This window comes from Cynocephalus volans, chromosome 10 (genome assembly GCF_027409185.1).
Source record: "Cynocephalus volans isolate mCynVol1 chromosome 10, mCynVol1.pri, whole genome shotgun sequence".
Taxonomy (NCBI): domain Eukaryota; kingdom Metazoa; phylum Chordata; class Mammalia; order Dermoptera; family Cynocephalidae; genus Cynocephalus; species Cynocephalus volans.
The window spans coordinates 82,279,510-82,304,617 of NC_084469.1; the positions used below are offsets into that span (position 1 = coordinate 82,279,510).

The 25,108-nt window shown below is 39.6% G+C and overlaps 1 protein-coding gene across 2 annotated transcripts in view; it reads left to right on the plus strand.

Moving 5' to 3' along the window:
• The first annotated feature begins 5,669 nt into the window (after positions 1-5,669).
• Positions 5,670-25,108, plus strand: part of SIAH1 (siah E3 ubiquitin protein ligase 1) — a 28,348-nt gene continuing 8,909 nt past the window's right edge. Inside the window, exons 1-2 of one of the 2 annotated variants that reach the window (XM_063110769.1) lie at positions 5,670-5,923; positions 6,964-7,185. The gene's annotated coding sequence lies outside the window, so the exon portion shown is untranslated. The remainder of the gene's footprint in view (positions 5,924-6,963; positions 7,186-25,108) is intronic. The other variant, XM_063110768.1, reaches the window with a different exon arrangement.

The window sequence follows — 25,108 nt, forward strand, 5'->3', positions numbered from 1 at the left end:
TTACAAAGCTGATAGGAATCTATTCGGGAGGGAGGAATGCTTCCCAGTTTCAAGCCAAGAAAGGCTGTTTGGCTAGCAGTAGTGCTAAACTGGGAAGGAACTGCTCATATATCTCTAGAGCTATCCACCTAAACAGAATGATAAAGGGGCATCAATAGTCTAACGTAAGAGTAGTTTCCTGGGCAAGAGACATTTATGTTGCCTGGAAACAAACACAGACCATATGTGATCTAATAGATGAGTTTGGTCTTGCGAACTGGTCTGTTGTAAAACAATTGTATTGACATTAAGACTCTTGGAAATCATCTGTGCAGTCTTAACTGGTTTAGCCAACTTTGACAGTGTTATTAAGGATTGCTTTTTAATTCATCGTCAAAAGACAACTTGCTTTGACTATATACAGGACAGCCAGAGTGCTTTGAACAGCAGTAACACACGTTCATCAAGTGAGTCAGTGAACTAGTAGATGTTTGATGGAGGAGAAATTGGAGAAACGGGCTTTCCGAAAATTCAGAGATCGCAGAGACCCACACAAAAGGCTACTAATGAGAGCAGCAGCAAGACAAGGATTTAACAAAGGCAGGATTTGTGCTTTGGGAAAAGGGCACTGGTGACTGTGGGGGCTGGGGCGGGTAGGTCATACTAAGGGAGAAAAAATGCTTGAGCTTTTGGGAGCATTTGAAAAGTTACTATAGCTTTATATTGTATTGGAGGAATGATGTAGAGTTAAGAATTTTACATATCTGAGACATATATATATATATATATATATATATAAACTTGAATTTATGTTTATTAAATAAGTACTCTGGGGTGCCCCAAAATCTGGATAGTTAGGTGTGTCCCAGTGCTCTTAATTTATGGTACAGTGTAAACATAGTCATATAAAAGAATGTGGGAGAGGGAAGGAATGTGTGTGTATGTATCGTTAGAGAATCCCCATGTGAAATAGTGGTATCTAATTTTGAAAACATAGTTCAATTGTTAAAAATCACGAACGAATGCAAAAACACTTTCTATTTATTCCACTCATTCCTACTTGATCTCTTAATAAAATCTGACCAGGCATCATAAAAAAGAACAGTTGTTTTCGAGAAGATGCCAATGAGTTGGTATCTAACCTTTGTTCAATATCAAGTTAACATGAATTCATATAAAATCTCCAAATAAAGATACTATCATCGGTGCCTGTTTTATTCATAAGAGGAAAGTAAAGTTGTTTGCTATCACTGGAGCATTTACCATGGTCAGCTACAGACTAGTGCTTTACATTTCATTGTAATAGATGGAATTGCTATTTAATGTGATTTGAGGGGACCAGGAAGCCTCCCTACCCTGAAATAGTTTGGCCATCTGGCCTGAAAATATTTGCCACTCATCCTAAAATCCTATCAATTTCAGCATTATTTGGGTTGGCTTTACAGTTTTCAAAATGCTTTTCTATAGATTAACTGTCATGGAAGCAGAGTTGTCTCCCTTTTCAGAAAAGGATGTTTAGTTATCTCACAGTGGGGCTATTTACCTTCAAACAGAAGGTAAATTAAGTCTATGATAGTGATGTTCACGTCCCACTGAAACCTATCAACTAGAATAAATTCAATCAGATTGAGTCCCTCCTAAATCTATTGAAGGTTTGCTGAGATGAAATTAATTGGATGAGATTAGTTTTGTATAAAAAGGAAGTGGGAGAAAGAAGGAGAAGTAATTTTGACTCTTCTAGAGAAGAGAAGGCACAAACCAAGCCAAGAAAAGCAACTGCGAGAATTCCAGAGGCAGAAGTTGCTTCTGGGTGGCTGATGTAAAACCTCCAACACTTCGAGCGAGACTGGCGTGCAGAACTTTCTGTCCTGGCACTCCTGCAGCTTAAAAGAATCTACTAGTTCATAAGGTAACCCTGACTGTCAGCAGTGGGCCAGAGAGATACTATTATTTTCAGAAGGACGAAATGCTTTTGGGCAGAAGAGGGGAATGGGTTTGAGAACAAAGTCCGACTTTGGCAAAGCAGCACGTTAGACCATTAATTGCCACATTGGCAAGTTTTCTTTAGTCCATGTCAATTTCACTGTGGCAGAGAGGCCCAGATGTTCTGTGGTCAGGCAATACCCCATCTCACCCCAGAGTTGCTCCTCGCCCAGATCTTATTAGGGCCAGGACATGATGTCCCTATTCTTTAAACCAAGATTAAGGCCACATGGCTATTCCCTGTCCATTGCCTGTGAAAACAGAAAATTTACCGCTAAACTGGGGCAAAACTCAACTCTATTGACCTTCCCATACAGAGAGGAGTTACAACTTCCCCCCAAAAATGTGAGAGGAAAATTGCAGTTTAAATAGTGTAATTAGGAATACTGTAAAATTGTGCTTTGCATATGTAAACTTTATCATGTGTTGGGCATTTATACATACATGTCCAGATAAGATTATGTAAACAAAATGATGTATATTGTAATTTATGGGCAACTGAAGAGATTTTCAAGGGTAATTCTGATTACGCTAATTTTTTCCCCTTTATGGGCAGAGTTTAGAACCTAACTCTAGTGAGATGTGACACCATTAAATGTATGTATCATGCGTTTGCTCCATGTCAACCTTTCTTCTTTAGCCTGGCAGTTTTTTGAGATCGGAATCTATCTTGCTGCTTAAAAATATGAGGGTTCTTCAAAAAGTTCATGGAAAGATTTGTATTATCTTTCCATTTTTCCACGAACCTTTTGAAGTACCTTGGTATGTCCCATAATTTCATTTCATAATGTCTAGTTATGCCTTAATTGAATAGAAATCGACAAACTTCAAAATGCCTGCTCTAAAATGAACTGTTCCTGGTTTCCCTCAAGGCATTCATTTATATTAGTTCACCTATTAGGCACTTATACTCTATGTAAACCTGCCTCCAGAAAACCAGCATGCATGGAACACAGAGCCAGGCCCCCAAGGGGCAGTGACCTGTGCCTCCTTCCTGAGTTCTGGGCTCCTACTTCAACTGCTTTCTGCATATGCCCCAGACACTTCACACCTAATGCCAGCAAAACAAAAATTTATCTTTCCTCCTGAGTGGCCCCCTATCCATCATGATTTGCCAAGCTAGAAATCTCAGAGCAGGCCTTCGAGCAGAGCAAGGAAGCTGGGTTTGGGTTTGAATCCTGGCTCTGCCACTTAGCACCTGTTTGACCTTCGGCAAGTTACTTGAGCTCTTTTTTCCTCAGTTTCCTCCTAGATCAAATGGGAATAATCATAGTAATTACTTTATGGAGTGTTTATGAGGACTAATGAGGTACTGCCCGTGCTTGGCACATAGTAGGTGCTTAATATGGCAGCTAATACTATTTCTACTATGCCATTGTCATTATCATCAGCCTTAGCTCTTCACTCTTCACCTCCAACCCTCCTGAAATCCATTTGATTCCATCCCAGATCCATCTGTCTCTCCAAGCCCCTCCTCTGCAGTTCTGTTAATACCTCTTCCATTCAGGCCTTCATATCTTACCTAGACTTTTAGAAATGTTTTCTCTGGCCTTCTCATTCCTATCTGTCCTTGGCACTCCTGCAGCTTTCCGACCTATCACTCCCATTCAGTCTTGCACACATTATTCTCTTCTGTGATCGTCCCATCTCACATGTTAACTCTGCTTGGAAAGCTTTTCCATCTTTATCTCCCACACCTTAGCCAAGACCCAGTTCAAACTTGACTGCCTTTTGTATCCTTTCTTGGCTTCGCTAGCCTGAGAAGTACTGTCCATTATGTAACTGGGCCCACAAAGCCCAGCACTCTCTGAACCGCACTGCCTTTTTCAGCACTACTGTCTATACCATATACAGTGCTTTATGCCCTCCCACTCTCTCCCCTGAACCCTCACCCCAAGAAAAAAATCCCACAGTAGAGGTTTTTTTCAGTTCCTGGAATTGGGCAGTCTTCTTACCACACAAGGCCTTCCTCAAAAATGCTTTCCCCCTTATTCAGGTTCTCTACTCTCTTCTACCCCCAAACCCAGTTAATTCCCTCTAGTCCTTCTGTTCTTTTCTCAGTCATCTGTCCTATTATATACCTGGCCTATCAGACATCTTCTTAGTCCCAGGCACCTATGTTTTTTTCCAATTTTTTCACAGCTGTAGTGATATATTTATTTATGAGATTGATTAACTAGATTGGATGTATAAATTCTATGAGTTCAGGGCCAGTGGCTCTGTATTTATTCCAAGAACTTAGCATGATTCCTGGAATTTGATGAATGAATGAATGAATATCTTCCTCACTTGGTAAACTCCATGACCAAGCACAGTGTGTAACAGTACATCTTAGGATCCCTCTGTAAATACTTGATGTTGAAGAAATGAATGATAACAGCATCAATAACTTCATAGACCTATATAACTCACCCAAGTTCTTTAACTCACTTTTGGGCTTTGGAGACCAGCATATTAGTAGTATACGATACTTGCGGCTAAGAACACGTGTTTTTTCACTCTCCCAACCTCAAGAAACACTGTTTGGATGTGCTAATGGTCCCAGAGGAAGAAAGCAGCCACAATAAGCAAAGTAATAGGCTGAGAACAGAAGTAGAAGTATCAACACAGGCACAGACTACAAATTTGCTGAGAGGGAAACCGGAAATTAGCAGTTTGTGTGAGTAGCTAAGGTAACTTTGATTTTCTGCGTTCAGGTTGAGAGCAGAAACTTGTGTTCTCAGTGAAGTGCTTGCATAAAAACTTCCCACCAAATTTGCTGATGGTAGGGAGGCTGGAGATGATGGAGAAGAGACTATTCCCTGGTTTCTAAAATCCCATATACGAATATGTCTTCACACAGAAAACCATTCTCTTTGGTCTTACATGGAAATCCAGTGAAGGTGTGTAAATGTCTCAGACACTGGCGTTTGCTCACAGCATCCATCAAAGAACTGTAAATGACGTCTTCCTTTAATTTTTACTTAAGGAAGCGGAACGCAGAGTCCCTAAGTGAGGACTCTTTAGACGACTGAGGACACAGAGGAAAAGGCGTTTCCCACTACCCACTTTTCAGTCACCATAAACCTTTGAAACTCGTCCTGCTTTTGCTGAAGAGTGGCTCAAACCTATGGGACGAGACTTGGACCTTTTCCTCTTTAGGGGTGGGGTTCCCGACCGCTGGCCACAGCAGCCGGTTTTTTTTTTTTTTTTCTTTGGGAATGAGTAGAGTTGGGAAGGGCCCATGGAGGCGCTGTGGGAAACCAGCAAACAAAACAGGAGGGGCCGTAAATAGCAACCGGCAGCCTCGCCGAGGGGGGCGGCCAGCCCGGGGTTCGGATTCCCGGTTGGGCGCGGGATGACTCCTCGTGCCGGGGAAGGGTGGTCACGCCGCACCCGGAACAAAGCTCTGTCGTGGGGGAGGGCGCGAGGCACAGAACGAGCAGTCTCAAACCAGCAGGCAAATGACCGTTTGGTGGGGGCGAGAACGGTTGCGGGAAAGAATGTGACGTGCCAGCGTTTGTTGGGCTTGCGGTGCGCGGATGCAGCAACGGTAACGAGGGGCCCCGGCGCCTATCGGCATCCCTTCCTTACAGACCGGCACCAGGATGCCAGAGACGGCCGCCACCGGCCGCGCCACCGCCTCTGCGCCGGCGCGGCCGCGGGAAGCTCCGCCCCCTCGGGGCTCCCAGCGCGCGGGGCCGCGCCTCCTCATGGCGGCCGCCGCAGTGTGTGGTATTTAGCGGGAGCGCGCGGCGGGCTCGAGGACGCGCGAAACGGCGGCGGCGGCGGCGGCCAGGGGGGAGCCGGGGCGGCCGTTGCGGGGCGCGCTCTCGAGCGGCGGCGGCGGCGGCGGCGGCCTAGTGTATCCTGTCTGTCTCGGCGCCGGGTAGAGGCGGTGGCGCTGCCCGTGGTGGCGGGGGTTGGCGACGGAGCGCGTTTGAGCCTGGACCGGGGTCCGAGGCGCGCTCTCCGCCCACAGGTAAGTGGGGCCCGGCCAGGAGGGAGGAGCCGGAGGTGAGGGGCTCTCCGGGAGTAGGGTTCCCAGACCCGGTAATGGCGGCGGGCGGGAAGGGCGGCTGGGCCGGGTAGCGCCGCCGGAGCCGGGGCGCGGGTAGCCCCCGGCGCGGCGGCGCCTTTGTCTCGGCCGGAGCCGGGCCGCCGGCCGAGCGCCGCCCCCCGCCCCTCCCCTGCCCGCCGCTGTCGCTAGCTCGCCCCCGCCCCCGGCGCCCCGGGCCCGGCGGGGCGGCGGTGGGGGTCGGCCCCGCACGGCCCGGCCGAGGGCAGGGGAAGGGCCTCGGCGGCGGCCCGGCCCCCGCGCACTGGGGAGGCGGGCCCGGTCGGGGGAGGTGCCCGGCGCGCCCCGCGCCCTCGTGCCGGCCTTTGTTGTGGAGGGTCCCGGGGTGTGCGGCCAACATGGCGGAGGTCAGCTGAGTGCGGGCAGCGGCCGGCCCTTCCCTCTTGCCCCTCCCCGCGGCGCCCCGAGGCTCGGGGCCGCACGGGGCGACTCTGCCGTCCTTGGCCTCCGCTCCCTGTCCCCGACCCCAGGCAGAAGCCGCCCCCGATGGTGTTGCGTTCTTGCTCTCGCTCCGGCCTGAGGCTTCATTGTGCAGTGGGAAGAGTGCAGCCTCCTCCCTTGTTTATGTCGTTAGAGAGGAGAGCGCGTGAACGGCTTGCCAGGGAAGCTCTTGTTTTTTATTATGAAACTTGCATTTCCTAGGCTTCATTTGTCCGGTAGTTTGGGGTCCCAGATTTATGACTTACGAATGTGGATAACCTGAGCCATAGCGATGCGCAGATTTTTCTTTGCCGTCTGCCCGTTCCTGGAAAGATGTAAATTTGTTTGCTCTGACATTCAGAAGAGCCCAGCTTGCGCGTTCGGAAAATCAGATTGTGTGTAGCTATTTTGTCAAAGTCATAAAAGTCATATAGGACAGTGATCAGACTGCCCGTAGCCAGCAGTTGAACATTTACCATTTCTTGATAAGTGGCTGTCAAGGATAAATTGTTAACTCTTTTCAGCTGTTCGCTGTTGGGAGCACAGGCTCTGAAGTCAGACCGCCAGCTTTGGTTCCAGTCCTGCCCCACCGGTTTGTGACCTTGGGCAAGATACTTAACCTCTCTGACTCCTTTTCGTTATCCGCAAAATGGGTGAAATGACGGTACCTTCCTGAAGCATTGTTGAGAAAATTGATGAAATGATAATAGGTGAAGAGCTTAGAGCAGGCCCATAATAAGTGCTCAGTAAGTATTTACTGCTAAGGCTGCTGTTGTTTAATAACTTTAAGTTTACGAGCTTATTTTGGCATGATATATTGGAAGTGCATAGGTTATAATTTGTGAAGTCACATTATAAATCGTTAGTGCTTGGGTGTTTCTTTTAGTGCATTTTGTTAAAAAGGAAAAGAAGAGATTTATATGATAAATTGTCAGGCATTCTGAGATGATGGTATTTTGGACATTTCTATGATAGGGATTTTAATGGATAGATCTTGTGTGGTCTGGAATTTAAAAAATCAAATTGATTGATTTAAACGAGATTTCCATTTAGCGATTTTATATTTGTGGATCAGTTCACTTTCAAGGACCTGAGTTAACTGACTTGTAAAAGTAGGACAGTGAGTCCCTTTGAGTGTTAGGTCGCTATGGTGTCACCATCTCTTCTATAAGTTACTGAAGAGCAAAGTGTAGTGTAGTGACAAATGTAATGGTCTGGTAATTTTACCTGGGAGATGCTGGCCCAAATTATGGTGGAGCAGATTTTGGTTAGCTTTTAGAACTTTGTGACTGGTAGATTTTGAGACTAAAAAGTGGATTACACAAATAGGTTGGTGTAATTTTTCATTCTGAAAATTTAAATAAAGATACTGACTTTTGTAATCTGGAGTGATTAGTTGCAATCCTATCCAGAATTTTTCCCCTAAAGTTTGCTTTGCCCCAGTGTTTTCTTTAGATAATTTTATAGAATTGGTTTAAATGGAATTTTTCCAGCATAACTTAGTAATATTTAATAATATTTTAAGCTGAAGTACAGTATAAGTAATAGATATGGAACTGTTAACTTTTCAGGATACGTATTGTGCAAAGTACAAATTCAGGTACAAACGTAATTCAGTTTACATCTGTTCCATTTATATCTTAGTATCTTTTCCGTCTAAGCTTCAGGAAATTCTTATAAAATTCTTGTAGAGCAGCATTCTTTCTTAATATCTGTAATTATAAAAAGAAGAATTAGGTTAAAATTAATTGGAGTTACAAAGGAAATATCTAGCTATGTCAGTAGTGATATAATATGATGAATAGGATTTTATTTTCAGTGAGTATGGTGTTTTGAAAACAGATCCTTCCATTATGATGGCAACAAAGTAAGTTTAGTAACTGCAGAGTTTTAGGTGGCTGCTTAAATTGTATTTTAAAGCAGCTGATTTACACAATTTTTAAAGATTGGTTTTTTCTTTGCTTAAAGAGATCTATTACAGACGTTTTTGTTGTAATTATGGAATTTCCTTATACACCTTGAAAAATGGTTAAATTCTGGATATTTTTGGTATAGACCTAACTTTCAACAAGTCTATACGGAAACTGCAGAATCCCCCCACTCTCAAAAAAAAACAAAAAAAAACTGGGGATGAAATTTTTCTTTTTACAATAAGTACCCTTAATAGCAGTCTCTTAAATAACAATATTTCTTTTTTAAAAAAATTTTAACATTTACTTGTACTTATTTGTGGGGTACAGTGTGTTGTTTGAATACATGCATATACTGCACAATGATTAAATAGCAATGTTTTTAATGCATTTTAAATGATTTGGTTTCCATGGCTGTAGTTACTAGAACATCTGCTGCATAAGGATAGAAATTGTTTTTTTTTAATTCCTATATCCTCAGTACCTAGCGCTCAGTACATATTTTTTCCTTACCTACTGGTGTCTATATGTTAATGACACTCAGATCTCTTTGCTTGCTGAAAGGTAGACCATATACTCTTGTGCAGATGTTTTTTCAGAGCATTTTTAGGTTCACGGCAAAATGGTGTGGAAGGTACAGAGGTTTCCCATATAACCCTTGCCCCCACACATGCATAACCCCCCCTCATTATTAAAATCCCCCACCAAAGAGGTACATTTGTTACAATTGATGATTCTACATTGACACATCATTATCACCCAAAGTTCATAGTTTATTAGGGTTCACTCTTGGTGCTGTATATTTTATGGATTTGGGCAAAAGTGTAATCACATACATGAATACATGAATGAAAAGTTTCACTGCCCCCCAAATCTTCTGTGCTCTACTTATTCATCCCCGTACCCCCAACAACTGAATTTTTTTTTCTGCTGGCTGGTACAGGGATCAAACCCCAGACCTTGATGTTATCAGCCACATGCGCTAACCAACTGACCTAACCGGCCGCGTGCGTGCGTGCGTGCGTGAGGGCGTGTGTGTGTGTGTGTGTGTGTGTGTGTGTGTGTGTGTGTGTGTGTGACTTTCTTACTATCTTTATAATTTTGCCTTTTTCAGAACGTCATATGGGTAGTTGGAAGCATACTGTACATATAGCCTTTTCAGATTGGCTTCTTTGATTTAGTAATGCATTTAAGTTTCCTCCATGTCTTTTCATGGCTTGGTTAGCATTTCTTTTTAGTGCTGAGTAATATTCCATTTAATATCTAGATGTACCATAGTTTATTTATCCATTCACCTACTGAGGGACATCTTGGTTGCTTCCACGTTTTGCCTATTATATGTAAAGCTGCTATAAACATCCATGTGCAGGTTTTTATGTGTACATGTTTTCAACTCCTTTGGATAAATATCAAGGATTGTGATTGCTGGATCAATGTAAGAGTACCTTTAGTTTTATAAGAAACTGCCAAGCCGTCTTCCAAAAGTGGCTGAACCATTTTGTATTCCCACCAGCAATGAATGAGAATTCCTGTCCCTCTACATCCTTTCTAGCATTTGGTATTGTCAGTGTCAAGATTTTAGCCGTTGTTTTAGGTATGTGGTGGTATCTTATTGTTTTTAATTTGCATTTCACTGTTGACATGTGGCGTGGAACATCTTTTTATATGCTATTTGCCATCTATATATTTTCTTTGGTGAGGCGTCTGTTAAGGTCTTTGGCCCATTCTTTTAGTTGGGTTGGTTGTTTTCTTACTGTGAGTTTTAAAAGTTCTTTGTATATTTTGGATAACAGTTCTTTATCAGATATGTGTTTTGAAAATTCTTTTTTCTGCTCTCTAACTGTCTCAAAACTGGCATTGTTTCTCTCTCTCAGTACTTATATTTAATCCTCCTATCTTTAAGTGGTCTGTGCTTTTGGTCTCTGCATTCTCCAGTCTGCATCCTTCAGTCAGTTCTTCCTACTGCAGTTTAAGTTAGCTTTCGAATGAACTTGACTTAAAAGGCCTTCATTATAAAGTCCCAAGTTCCTTGATGTGGTTAGTAAGTACAGAGCCTCTCCTGAGCTGGCTCCTCTTGTTACCCCCTTGCCATTTTGGGCTATGTACTTGTAAGTCCTTCTCTTCTACTAAGCTCTGTTACCTCAGCCTATGCATCACTAGCTGAGAAGCTCTTCCTGAACTTCCACATTGAATTAGGTGTCATCTCTGTGTCCCATAGCACTCTCTACTTGGCTGCACTGTAGCATGTATCCTCCTGTTGTAATTTTTCTTTAGTTCTTTGCCTCCCCAAGTAGATGTAATCTCTATGAGGATATGGTCTTAGTTACTCTTGTTTGTCTAGAGTTTAGCACTGTTTCTGGTACATAGTTGATGCTCAGTAAATATTTATTGAATGACTAATACTTTCACACTATCCTTAATACAAGTGTACTTAAAAGTTCATGGAAAAACAGAATTAAAAGATAATATGAATCTTCCCACAAACTTTTTGAAGACCCCTCGTATACTTTTCCAGCCTTATCTCTAGCATTTTCTCTTTGCCCTACCTAGTTAAACTGGATTCTTTTGTTCCTTCAACACTGTACTTTAACATCTCTGTGCCTTTGCTCATGACTGTATTTAATCTCCTAGATGTCTATCTGTGTTACTTTGGGCAGATTACTTAACATCTCTAAACTTTAGTTTCCATTAGCACATGAACAGATATTAAGTATATTGCTGTTCCCCCCCCCCCCCCCCCCCCCGCTTCCCCCTGCCAAATGCTAAGGTGGCAGTGTGTTGAGTGGTTAAGAGGGACAGGTTCTAAAGAGCCAGACCTGGATATATCCCTTGGTTCTACAAATATCGCTTATTCGTTATGTTTGTGACTTTAAGATCCATGAGAGCAGGGACACTGCCTGCTTTTTGCTTTTGCACATTGCCTAACACATAGAAAGAACTTAAATAATTTTTAAAATTAGTTGAATATTTACTTCTGTAAATATTACCACTGACATTATAGTGAGGGAAGAAATAGAATTACACATTATGATATGTACTATTAAGGAGTCAAAAGTGCTGAAGTAGAGAATGGAAGTGGGAGGGAGACCTGCTGTCTAAGGTGGAGGTAACAGGATAAGGAATTAGCCCGGAGAGGGGAAGAGGGAGAACATCTTAGAAGGAAAGAGCAGCCCAGTAAAGGCCCTGGGGCAGGAATGAACTTGGATTGTTCTCGGAGCTGAGAGGAGAGTGTATTGCTGGAGCAAATGGATGAGGGGGAGCAATAGGTGAGGATCAGATCCTGCCTAATCAAAGTAAGGAATGTGAATTTTAAGACTACTGGGAAACTATCGAAAGGTTTTAATTAAAGGGGTGATGTAATCCCCTATATTTTAAGATTGCTTTAGCTGTTGTTTGGAGACTTGGTTGGTTAGAAGGTTGTTTCTTTAATTAGGCAATAGTTGATTATGAACAGGATTAAGATGGTGGTAGTAATGATGAAAAGTGGATGGATTTGAGTTATGTTTTGGACCCAGAATTAACAGGACTTGCAGATGTATTAGATATGAGAGGTGAGGGAAAGAAGGAGTTAGGTTTCTGGCTTGAGTAAATGTGTGGATCATGGTGCCATTTACCAAGATGGAAAAGACTGGAGGAGGCAATGAGACAGAAGGATATAAGTAAAATTCAAAGTTCTTATATGTTGGATTTCAGATGTCTTTGAGATATCCGAAATAATCTAGTGAGGCAGAAGGAAAATCAGGGATGTGGTGTCACAGAAGCCAGATGGGAGATACTAGAGCATGTGCTGGAGGCATTGACCTGGTAGAAAAAGAGAGGGAGAGAGATTGCAGGAGGGAGGGGAAGGAGTATAAAGTCACAGGAGGTGAGTGCCCAAGGTGCAGGGTCACTTCTTCCATTGTAAAGGGAGGGAAAGAGATGGTAAGTAGGCTTGCTGGTGGGAACATAGGATAGTTTGCATTGGTGGCTTCTATTATCTTTTCTAAAGGAAGCATAGGTGAAGCTATCAGTTGAGAATAGTGTTTATAGTTAGTGAATACTACACCATGGTAGATGAAGGGAGTAGCAAAGAGAGACAGGTTGAGAAACTGAGCAGAGGGAAAGAGAGGAGAGATGCTGTGAAGTGTTAGCTGATGATGACACCTGATTGCTGTTTAAGGAGATTCTAGAATACCTAGAGCAATGGTGTGACTTTTTCTTTCCAAATGTAAACTTTTTTGTTGATAGTTTCACATAAATACCTACAGAAAAGTGCTCAAATCATGTGTATAACTTGATGAATTTTCACAAAGGGAACAGGCTCTTATAACCAGCTCTAGCTCCCAGATCAAGAATTAGAACATTACCAGAACAAGAAGCCTCCTTCTTTTTCCCCATCTAATTTTCAACGTCCCCCTCCTACCCCCAAGGAAACAACCTCTTGACTTTTAACATCATAAATTGGTTTTGCTGGTTTTGAACTGTATATGAATGGAACGATGCAGCGTGTACTCTATCCTTCCTTCCTTCCTTTTTTTTTTTTCTTTTTTTTTTTGGCAGCTAGCCATGTATCATTTCTGTTTGACTTTAACTCAGCATTATGTTTGTGAGATTCAGGAGTATTACAACAGTACTTAGTTTATCCCTGACAAAGTTACCAGCTAAATAACCATGTGTCCCAGTACTTCTACATTGATTTTTTTTTTTTTTTCTTAAATCTTCAGGAACTCCTTGCTGAGTGATAAAGACAAGGTATGACCAGAATGATACTGGCAAAGACCTTTCATTAGGTTTGAGGTTGCCCAATAATGTTGAACTTATCTGCGGTTTTTGTTTGTTTTGTTTTGAACAGGGGGCTTGAACACATATGGAAGGAACTAGAAAGATAAAAACCTTTAGCGAACTAAAATTTATATTTATAAAGCAGATACTGCCAGTGAGTATTTTCTTAAAAAATTAGAAGGATTTAAGGCCCTCGAATTTTATAGGAAATATTACATTGCACTTGTTACAGTTATTTATTATTTTCACATTGGCAAGGGTAGATACAGTGAAATATAGTGAATATACACGTACAGTAGCTTCTCTACAAAAGCTCTGTCTTGGAAAGATTACTTCAATGTTTGGTTTAACTAAATGAAGTAATCCTCTAATTGTTAAAAACTTCTTGCTGGTTTCCCTCTTGTATTCCACCTTTTGTTCCTTTGAATTTGGCCAAAGCTTGGGCTTGGTTAGGTAAGGTAGCTTTACTTCAAAGATTGCCAAGGACCCTGATTTAGCCTTGCTTTGGATGTTTTGTCAATACAGATGTGAGTTAATTTCTGCAGGCTGTATTCTTTTGAGTTTGGGGGAGTGGGGTAATCAGATAAATTTTATTTCGTCTTATTAACTTTTAAAATGCAAAATTTAAGGTTTTTATAAGTACAAAATAAAATGTGTGCAATATGTATCTTTTTGTGAATAGGCTGGTTTTTAATATTTTCCTTATAATGATCCATCTACCTGAGTCATTTTAACGAAAAAAGAATTTAAGGAAAAAAAGTGAAAGCGGTGAATAAAATCAACTCTTGATTTCTATATTTTGCATAGGAAATCACCAGCAATTCCTTAGCTAGGGAAAGTGTGGGGACACGATAAAATATGCACTAAAAGTTTTTAGTGTAATCCTTTTTTATCACCGAAATGGTTTGTGTTTTATGAAATATTTGAGAAATACAGAAATGTGCCTCCCCTGCCATGATCATTCATAATCTGATTATTAAAATAACCATATGAAAGGTATGACATTTTGGTGTAGTCTGTGTGTGTGTTTCACATTTTTTTTTTTTTTTTGTCAGCCATAGATATTTTAAAGTTAATTTCTTTGATCTGACTTAAATCTTGTAGGTATTTTCCCACTAAATGATTGCCCTCTGTCAATTGTGTAATTCCAGATGATGAAGTTTGTGCTTAAAGTCTCTGTATCTTTCAGTTCTTGATACTTTGTGTGTGTGTGTGGTTCAGTGGTCCCATCTCTCTTTTCTTTGATTTTTGATTCTCGACTTGCTCTCTTTTTCCCCTTTTCTACTCCTGCATCTTAAACCTTTAAACTACTTTTGAAAGCCCTTCTAGTTTTTTTCTGTCCCATTACATACGTGCATTCGTACATAAAGATAGATAGGTATATCAGTGTCCATAACTACTACTTATTTGTTTTCTAGCATAAATGGGATTGTAATTTGTATATTCTGTGGCTTGCTTTTTTTTCCCACCTATTTAAACAGACAATTTTTATATGTTAGTAGGTATGGATTCATCTTATTTAAAAAAAATTAGAACGCAGCATAGTATTCTCTTGTATACACCATAATTTAACCACACTCTTAAGATAGGGTTGTTTTCAGTTTATCTGCTTTTACAAACAGGATTGCTATAGGCATTCGTATACATACATATACCTTTGTCAACATGTGCAATTAAAGGATAGACTCTTGGAAGAAAAATTGCTGGTTTTAAGAGTGTATGCATTTTAAATTTTGATACAAACTGTCAAATTATAGGAGCGGCCTTCACAGTAGTGTAGGAGAGTCTGTTTCCCCACGTTTTTGCCAATACTTGCAATCAAATCTTTGAAAACAAATTTACATGTGTCATTTCCTCACTAATGCATGCAGTCTGTGACAATCTCATACCAGGTTTTTGAACTTTTTTCCTTTTTTGTAAGGAGTTTTACCTGTACATATAGTTCACAGTCAAATAATTATACAAGGTTTGTTTCTTAAAAGAAAAATTGCTGGCCCCTACTCTTCTCCAGATGTCCTTTTCTAGAGGCAACTACTTTTACTTCTTTTAGCTGGTTATTTTTGTGTTTACCTTTTGTCTCTAAGTAACATGCTTCTGTTGTTACTTCTGGATTTCAGTTTTTGTCTTTTTCTATTGATCTATTGTGGATTGAACTCTTGTTCCAGCCCCCAATTACATGTGTATTCTCTTCCCATTCCTACACTCTCCTAATTTAGTAACATTGCAATTTTATGTTTGCATTGTCATGACTAAAAGTTATTCATAATTCAAGCTATGTAGTAAACTGTGATTACTTTTTCTCTGCAGTGTTTAACTTGTATTACTTGTAGCTAATCTTTTTTTTTGCTTTGTCTATGTGCTTACTGCTAATGCTACCCCACATTCCTTGCCACTTGTCTAAATGTCCAGTCAAGTTGCTTTGATACCTTAAGTTGACTTAAGTTGTCATTATCCTCAGTGTTCCCCTTACCTATCTCCTGAGTTTAATCTTCTGTTTACTATAGCCACTGTTCTCCTCTTTCTTGGTTTGTTCCCTTGTGTTTGAAGAGCTTGTCCACCAGGAACTTCCTGAGAACATATCTGGGGGAAGGTAGTGTTTGGAACCTTGCATCATTATTCTGCCCTCAACACTTTTAGGGTGATTTGTTTGGGTATAGAATTCTAGGATGATAACATTTTCTTTGAGAATTGTAAAGAGCATTGCTCTATTGCTTTCTAACTTTTGATGGTGCTCCTCAAAATTCCAAAGCTCTTTTGCTTTCTGATTTATTTATTTATCCAACAAATATTTATTGAGCCTGTGCTGTATGCCAGACACCATTTTAAGTGTTTGGGATACATCATCGAACCAGGCAAAAATCCTTCCTTCCAGGTGAGGGCTGGGGAACCTACAGCAACAATCATAAAAATTAATAAGCAAATTATATAGCTTGTTTGAAGGTAGTACAGTCTATAGGAAGGAAAAGTAGAGATTGAGAGGAGGGAAGGGAAGGGAAAGGAGTGGGATAGACAAAGATTTAGGAGGGCTTAGTGGAGGGATCATCAGTGGGCAAGGCACCAATTGCTGTTTTAAACAGAAGGACAGGGTGGGCCTTGTTGAGAAGGTAGCATACAAGCAAAGATATGAAGGCTGAAAGGGAGTTAGCTATGTGGGTGATCCAGGAGAAGAGTATTTTAAGGTAGAGGTCCAAAGAAGTAACCTAGCAATTACCATGGATCAAGGAGGCCAGTGTAGTGAATAAGGGGGAAAGAAATGGGAGATGAAGTCAGAGAGTAAAGGGAACACTTCACTATATTGTGTAGGGCGTTATGGGCTGTTTTTAAGATTTTAGCTTTTATTGTCATAGGGGTAGCCAGTGGAGAGTATAGAGCAGATATATACATAACCTGGTATAAATTTGAATTGGATTAATCTGATTTCTGTGCTCAGAATGTATTGGGTGAGGGTGGGAGACAAGGATGGAAACAGGAAGACTGGTTAAGAGGATATTGAAGTAATCTGGGTGAGAGGTAATGGTGGCTTTGACTGGTAGTGGTAGAAGTGATGAGGAGTAGTTGGATTCTGAATATATTTTTTAAGGGAAGGCCAATAAAATTTCCTGGTTGTTTTAGATAAGTGGTGTGAAAGAGAAGAATCAAGGATGACTTCAAGGCTTTTGACCTGAGGAAGGATGGAGTTGCTGTCAATTGAAAAGGGGAATGCTATGGGTAGAGAGTCTTTGGGAGATGATAAGGAGTTCAGCTTTTGCCATTCCCCCTATAGGGATATCTAGGAGGCAGTTGGATGTACAAATCTGGGGTTTAGGACAGATCTGGAGGGGGTTTTGTTGTTCTTTTTTTGTTTGTTTTTTGGCAGCTGGCTGGTCCAGGGATCAAACCCTGGACCTTGGTGTTACCAGCACTTTTTTAAAAAATCTGGGCTGGAGATAAAAATTTTGAAGTCCTTGGCATGTTGATAGGATTTAAAAGTACAAGACTGAATGAGATCACCAAAGATACCGGTGTAGGTAAGAGGAACATGATCAACTCCAAATTTCAGGAGTTTGGGGAGAAGAGCAGGAATCAAAGGAAACTGAGGAGTGACTATTGAGATGGGAAAACCAAGAGTATGCAAGTCTTTGAACAAAGTTTTATCAGGCAGGAGCCAGTGCTCTATCAACCCTGTCAGGTGTTGCTGACAGTTCAAAACTTGCAAGTTACATACAAACAAAACTATAAAACCATTGAAATTCAAATTACTGATTTACTAAAATATTGGATACTGTCTGCTAATTTTAAGACTTGAAACAACACTTAAGGAATGAACTTATGGTTTTATGTAATTGACTGTTATTGTGCAGATTCTTACAGGGGAATTTAGGTATGATTAACTTAGTATCATGTGATCACCATGTGATGCAGTTTTTCACCAACATATAAGTGCTTTAATAAAAACCATGATGTCATTTGAGCTTTGCTTCATGCAAGTGCATCATTTATATATTAGGTCCACCTTGGCTTTTCTCTTTAGCCTGCCATAGTTAGATTACTAGAGAGTACCAACTTGGAGCCAATGTGACCATAAATGTGAATAGTGGCATTCAGTTATATGTTTAAAAAGTGGATTCAGGTGATTCAGAATGTACTCATACTGTTTTAGTTTATTAAAAAACAGGAAGATGAAACATTTAATTCTTGCAGAGAAATGCGAACTCCTTGAGTAAAGAATCTTAGTTTGAGGAAAATTAGAGTACAAGTTAATTCATGTGTTATATCCTTAGTTGAAATAACTAAAATGGTTTGATTAGAGTTTAAGATGTAATGCTTATATGGACACAGATTGTAACTGTTTCAGCTGAATATAATTTAGTTTTAATAAGGCTTTATGAATTTTTTTAATATGGTATTTTCCCCCATAAATTCTGTTACTTTTCTTCCATTTTACTAGTGAAGAGCCATCAATCATAAAATGGATTAGACTCTCTAATGTGACATTTTACTCTGTTTCTTTAATTCTTCTGTCTCCTAAGTAATTTTATGTTAAAATTAAACATAAATTATGTGTTTAGCTTAGTATCACTTTTTTTCCAGCGAGACACGAGACTTCTATACAGAAAAATTTGTTGCTTATAAAACATATTGCCAAAAAAGCATAAAAAAAAGAGAGTCCAAAAGCATCATCCTTGCTAATTTTCTTCTACATTAAAAACTCATAACACTTTTTACTTTTCTTTAAAAAAAAATAAGGCTGCTTAGGCACAATTTGCTGGTGGCTTTTGAAGAACAAGCCAGAATTACACAGCATCTTCCTAGCATGATGTATTTTGATTCTTCCATGTCTTGTAGTTAAGGCTTTTTGGGGGAGGGGGATAAACAAAGTCAGAAAGCAAGCAACAAAATATACACTTTGTCAGAAAAGGAAAAAAGTGCCTGAAGTATCGCTAATTCTATAGGTTACTACTGATTTTGATCTGTAGTTTTTGTTCTGAGTGTATGTTGTGTGTGTTTATGTGTGTGCATGTGTGCATCTACGTACCATACCTGTCAGATGGAATGTAGAGTTGAATGTGTTATGTGTTACAGTATAGAACTAGGTATAATGTATTTTATAAATAAGGTTTAAATGCCAAGATGGAGTAAAAGAGCAAGAGCATACCAAAACAAGAATGTACCGGAATATTTGAGAATTTTGCATCCTGAGAGAATATAAAATATAATCAGGTCAGTAAATAGTTGTATTCAAACTTGGACACAAAGAACTGTGTAAATAGTATTTGAATGCTTTTATCTAGGCACTGAGACTCGGTTATATTGCAGCAATAATTGTGTTGTAATCATGACTGACATAGTTTCAATGATTTAATTTCAAGTGTGTTACCCGGAATTTTTAAGATTATTTTAAAATTTTAGCAATGTCTGGTATGAAATAAAAAGTTGAAGAGCCCATTTGATCACCCCTCAGCTTCTGTTGCTTATTTCTCTGATCTTACCTCTCTTCTTGATACTTGGCTTTGATTTAATGACTAATGGTTTAATGACAAACTCAGATTGATGTCAAATTATGCCACTTTGATAGAAAATAAAGGTTTAAGAATTTAGAGGAATTTTTTGATTTTGGGGGCAAATATTTATCAACATTGAAAAAGATGTGTTGGATGCTTAATTAAATGTTCTATACTGGGGTGAGAAGCGTGTACATATCTGTTTTTTAGGGTTATTTTAAAGATGAGATTTAGAGACAAAGCAGACAATCTGGCTCTACTCTTATTCTTAGTTTTTCTGATCTTCAATTTCCTAATCTATAAAATGGGGATAAAATGCTACTTATGAGGATTAAGTAAATAGCGTCTATGAAGCTGCTGGCACAGTGCCTTGCAGGTCGGTTAGTGCTTAGTTAATATAGCCTCTTTCACAGCAAACTCTGGTCTTTATCAGTTTTCAGACAAAATCTCAAATTGAAGTTATGAAAATGAACACAGAAGATTGAAACAGCGGTTTTTGAGTATAATCCTATTTGTGTAGTTCAAGTCTTTTTATTTAATGATTTAGTATAGGGATTTTAGTAGGGCTCTATAAACATCACTAAGTCACTTGTTAGCAATATACCGAATGTTCCCACATCCTTGATCTGAGTTAATGTTCAGAAATCTGTTGGTGGTGGTAGTTCTGTTGTTTCACAAATAAGAAACTTGATGCCCAGGAGATGGTAATTTTGCCCAATATAAAAATAATTAGTAAGAGCTAAAGTAGGAATTCAGGTTTGAGCTTCTAATTTCTAACAAATTCAGTATATTACGTAGCTGCCTTGTCAAGGTATGCTACTGAAAAATGAGATTTTTATCTAGGAGTTGGCAGACTTAATGGAACTCTGTCACAAACAAATATTTTGAAAACTTAGAGAACTGGTATGGAAATATATCCTTTTTTTTTTGGTGGCTGGCTGGTATGGGAATCCTAACCCTTGACCTTTGGTGTTACAAGGCTGTACTCTAACCAACCAACCAGCCCTATCCAGTTTTTTAAAATTACATTTATGGTGATAACATGATTTACTTCACCATGGTGTTTTTTTAAAATTAATTTTAAAATTATATCAAGCAACAAATTTATTCTACTTGCAGGGGCATTCGGGATGAGTGAATACTAGTTATGTATATGCTTTTACTTAGAATCCTTCACACTCTTGTATTTGATTTATTTGTTCCTTCCAGAAATTTTTTAGTATCTGGTGTGGGCTAGGTACTGTCCCTAGGTGGTGGAGGTACAGGAGTGAGTGAAACAAAAACTGTCTGTTCTCATGAAGTTTATATCCTAGTACATCAGTTCTCAGAAAGTATGGTTCAGGGGTCCTGGGAGTTTTCAAGACCCTTTGAGGTTCAGAAGTATTTTTTACAATGAGACATGAGAGTACAATGGTGTTTCCCAGAGGCTATATGACATGTGGTATTGCAACAGGTTAAATGTAGAAACAGATAATGAGAATTTGACTGTATTGTCTTGTCAGACATGAAAGAGATTTGGAAAAGTGTAAAACTTTGACACTTCTCACTATTACAGAAAACAGTTATTTTTCCCAAACGTTTAACATGTAATGGGTTTTTACATGCTATATAAAAAGGAATAGTAATTTAAAATAAATATTTAAAAAACTTCTTGGCTTGAATTTCTAATATGGAAAATAGTAATATAAATAAACCATATTAACAAAAGCTCTTTGGGGTCCTCAATAATTTTTTAAAAGTATTAATCAGTAAAGACAAACTTTTTTTCTAAAGGGCCAGATAGGCTTTAAAAGGTTTAGGAGTCATAACTATTCAACTTTTGCCTTTGTAGCTTGAAAGCAGTCAGGGACAATATGTAGATGAATGAGCATAACTGTGTTCAGTACAACTGTTTACAAAAACAGGCAGCTGGCCTGCGGGCTGTAGTTTGCCAACCACTGGTGTAAGGGTTTCCTGATACTAAAAGGTTTGAGAACTGCTGTTTTAGTGAAAAGCTGGTATTTGGGCGGGTGGGAAGGAAGAAAACAGTTAAAATAAATAAATATATAAATAGTCAAGAGAACTAAAAATAGTAGGAGGTGATATGAAGACAATAAGAAGGGTAGTCTGGTCTTTGGGTAAAGTTTATGATCATGAGAGGACTCGCTAAAGAGTTGACTTACGTTAACTCTTATTTAGGACTTAACTAGGTATCTCCCTCCTTTTCTGATCTCCCCTGGCTACATTAGGGAGAGGGAAAAGCAAAAGATAGTTTAATTTACATTTTTCATTTTTGTTTATTTTGAATCTTCTTATTAGACTTAAATTCAGAAGAGATTAATTTTTTAGGTTGAATTAGAATATCCAAAGTGTATCTGCTTTAAAAGAATCTAGGAAAGGGGCCGGCCCGTGGCTCACTCGGGAGAGTGCGGTGCTGATAACACCAAGGCCCCGGGTTCGGATCCCATATACAGATGGCCGGTTCGCTCACTGGCTGAGCGTGGTGCTGACAACACCAAGTCAAGGGTTAAGATCCCCTTACCGGTCATCTTAAAAAAAAAAAAAAAAAAAAAAAAAAAAGAATCTAGGAAATGATAACATAAAGCCTAGGTTAGTGTTGCCTAATGCTGATAAAAAGAACGTTGATCTAAGTTAAATGACATCTAGCAAGTTACTTCTCTATTTATCATCTTTTTTCTTCTGAAAATGAGAAGGTTGTCTAAAATCTCTTCCAAGTTCAAAATTTCCTATATGTTTGTTTGCTTTGCCTAAGATGCCTTTTGCCATCCCTACCCCTTCTAAGTCTTCTGTGATCAGATAGCTCCAACTGTCTATATCTTATTACTTCTGTGGTCTGAAATATGTACTTTGTCTTTGAAATGTTTTCCTGTTTGTAAGGTGAGGGATAAATGCCTAACTTGGAGGGTCATTGAGTAGGCTAAATGAGAGCATATGTCAACAGTTGAGGATAATACCTGGCACATATTAGGTGCTTACTAAATGTTTGGGGAGGCTGTTTATTAATGAAAATGGAGTAATGTCTCTGCTTTGCCTCAGTATTTTTAGCTTGTTGAGCCTGGAACTATTGAGATTGTAGCAACAAGAACAAAACCAACAACCAATAATCATGTTCCATTGAGAGACCTGAAAACTTACATAGAAGGGTTAAGGAGGTAGAAGGGCAATGCAATCAGAATTTATGTGCCATCCAACTTAAGGGAAAGGAAAGAGAAGCAGCCATTCCTGCCATTAAAGTCTCTGTTCCTTTGTTGGAGATTGAGGGTATCTATATATTTTGAAAAATGCCTTAGCATATCAAAAAAGTAATTTTTAGCAAAACCACATTCATGGATCAGAATTTGAATTTCTCTTGGAATGCAAAGCAAAACAAAGATTGAAATTATGAGAAAAAAAAGTGACTGGAAGATGAGTCCAAGAGATTCAGTAACAGAATTATGTGAAGAAACGAACTGAATAGATGGAAAAGAATCAAAGAACAATTCAAAGAAAAGTCCACTGAGGTAAGAGACTTGAACCTTTGGACTGAAAACACTCATGTGGTGTTTGGCAAGAAGGTGTATACCTGTATCTTCTGGTAAAAAATTCTTCCAAAGATAACGAAGAGAGTCCTACAAGCATCTGAAGGCTGGGGGTGGGTGGCTTGGGGGGAATTACCTGCAAAGGAATAAGAATAAATATGGCATTAGACTTTTCATCTATATCACTAAGCATCAGAAGACAGAAGAGTTTACATAGTTCTTAGGGGAAAAGGTTGTGACTAGAATTCTAAACTTGTATAACTTACACAAGAGTTTCAGACTGCTAAGATGGAGAGTTATTCACTTACATACCCTTTCTGAAAACTTTCTTGAGGTACCGTGGTTGTACCAAAAAATGAATCATAATTAAGGATTCAAGGTGTGTGTGTGGAGGGGATCTGGTATATGTCTTGTGATATAGTTGTAAGAAATGAAACCAGAACAGTTGTAGTTAGGTTTAAATGACTATTTTGACAGAGTTAAGCTGAGTACGATCTTTATACTGTCAGGTGGGAAAAGGAAAGCTTTACTATTGGCATATTTAAAGGAATTGCATTGTTTTGTGGATGTTAATACTTTAATTCTTGATGTTGATAAAAAGTTGTAGATTCAATGTATAATAAAAACATAAGGATAATAGCCAGTAAAATAGAATTAGGATATAGAACAGTACTGTCCAGTAGAACTTTCTGCAGTGATGAAAATGTTATACTATTTGCATTCCTACCAGCAAAATACGAGAGTTCCAGGGCTCCACTTGCTCGGCGGCACTTGGTGTTGCCTGTTAAATTTAGCCATTTTAGTCTAGTAGGTTTTGGAATACTGATACTAAAGTTTGGAGAACATAGAGGCAAATTATTTCTCCTTTGTCTTAAGAAAGGTGATAGGGATTCAAGATGGTGATGTATATTATGTATTTGACTTGTTCTCAGTGCCCTATTGACATGACCCAACTAATTCATAAAAAATACTCTATTATAGTTTGGTGTTTAGAAGGGGGATCCCTTCAAACCTATGACATCTTCCTCTCCTTATCCTCTCCCCTCTCCAAAGGATGATTATACCTCCTCTACAGAGAAAGTGTTAAACTCTCTGATAGAATCTTCCTTAAAAACTGCCACAGCTTGAGCTAGACATCTTGTCTTCTTTCTGTGTTCTTAAAATGGAGGAATTATCTCTTCTAAAAAAGTCTAGTCCCTTTGTCTGAGTTTTAAAACTGTCCCTCACCTTATCAAGAACTTTATCACATTGCTCCATTTCTTGGGTACTTTCCATCTTTCCCTGTTTTCTGGAGTCTATCAGCATTCAGTATATTCTGGTCTCTACCATTTAAAAATTTTTTTAAAAAGAAACAAAAAACTTCTCTGGGCCTTCCAGCCACCACTTGATTCTTCTCTTCACAGTCATACTTCTCAAATGATAGCACCACACAGCATTCCCTTCAGCCTTCATTAGTGTGACTTCCACCCTAGCCATATCTACAAGGTTGCTTTTGCAGAGGCTTCCCGGTCACCTCCATATTGCCAATCCAGGAAACTGCCATTACTTTTACTACTTCCTTACCATATGATTTTTTTGTTATTTATATAGTTATTTGCACCTTGCTGTGTCTGGAAGGAAAAAACTGTTTTCTCCTACCTTACTCTCAGCACAACACTTCTGACACCGTATGTGTAGAGGTTTTCCCCACACCAAGCAGTTCTCCAGCAGACACCAATTGGGTATCCTGTAACTCAATTCTGACACTCTCTCTCTGGAGTTAGATTCCACAGGTTAAGGACTCAGTCCCACAAGACTGTCCTCTCCTCCCCCTTCAGAATGCCAATTGCAAGTCTCAGGAGGTGTAACCTGTACTTCTGACCAACTGGCTATAAATAGGTTTCCAGGACCCTCTCCTTGGGTTCATTAATTTGTTAGGACGGCTCAAAGAACTCAAGAACACACTTTACCTAAGTTTACCCATTCATTATAAAGGATCTTACAAAGGATGCAGATGAACAGCCAGATGGAAGAGATGAATAGGGTAAGGTATGTGGAAGAGGTGCAGAGCTTTCATGCTCTCTCCAGGTTTGACACCCTCCAATCACTTCCACATATTCATTCAGTAGTCTGGAAGATCGCTGAACCCCCCCCCCCCCCCCCCCCGGAGGTTTTTGTAGAACCTTTATTATGTAAGCATGATTGATTAAATCATTGGCCTTTGGAAATCAACTCAACCTTCAGACCCTCTCCTCTCCCTGGAGGTGTGTGTGTGGGGACGGACTGAAAGTTAGTCCCTTTAATGACAAGGTTGGTTCCCCTGGTAACAGCCCCCATCCTGAGACTATTCAGGAACCCTCAATCAGTCAATCACAGTCAATCATTAGCATACAAAAATATTACTTTGGAGATTCCAAGGGTTTGGGGAGCTGTGTGTCAGGAAAGGGGATGAAGACCAAATATATATCACTTGCCAAGATTCATAATATTTACATTCTAATTTGTAATTATGGTGCCCAT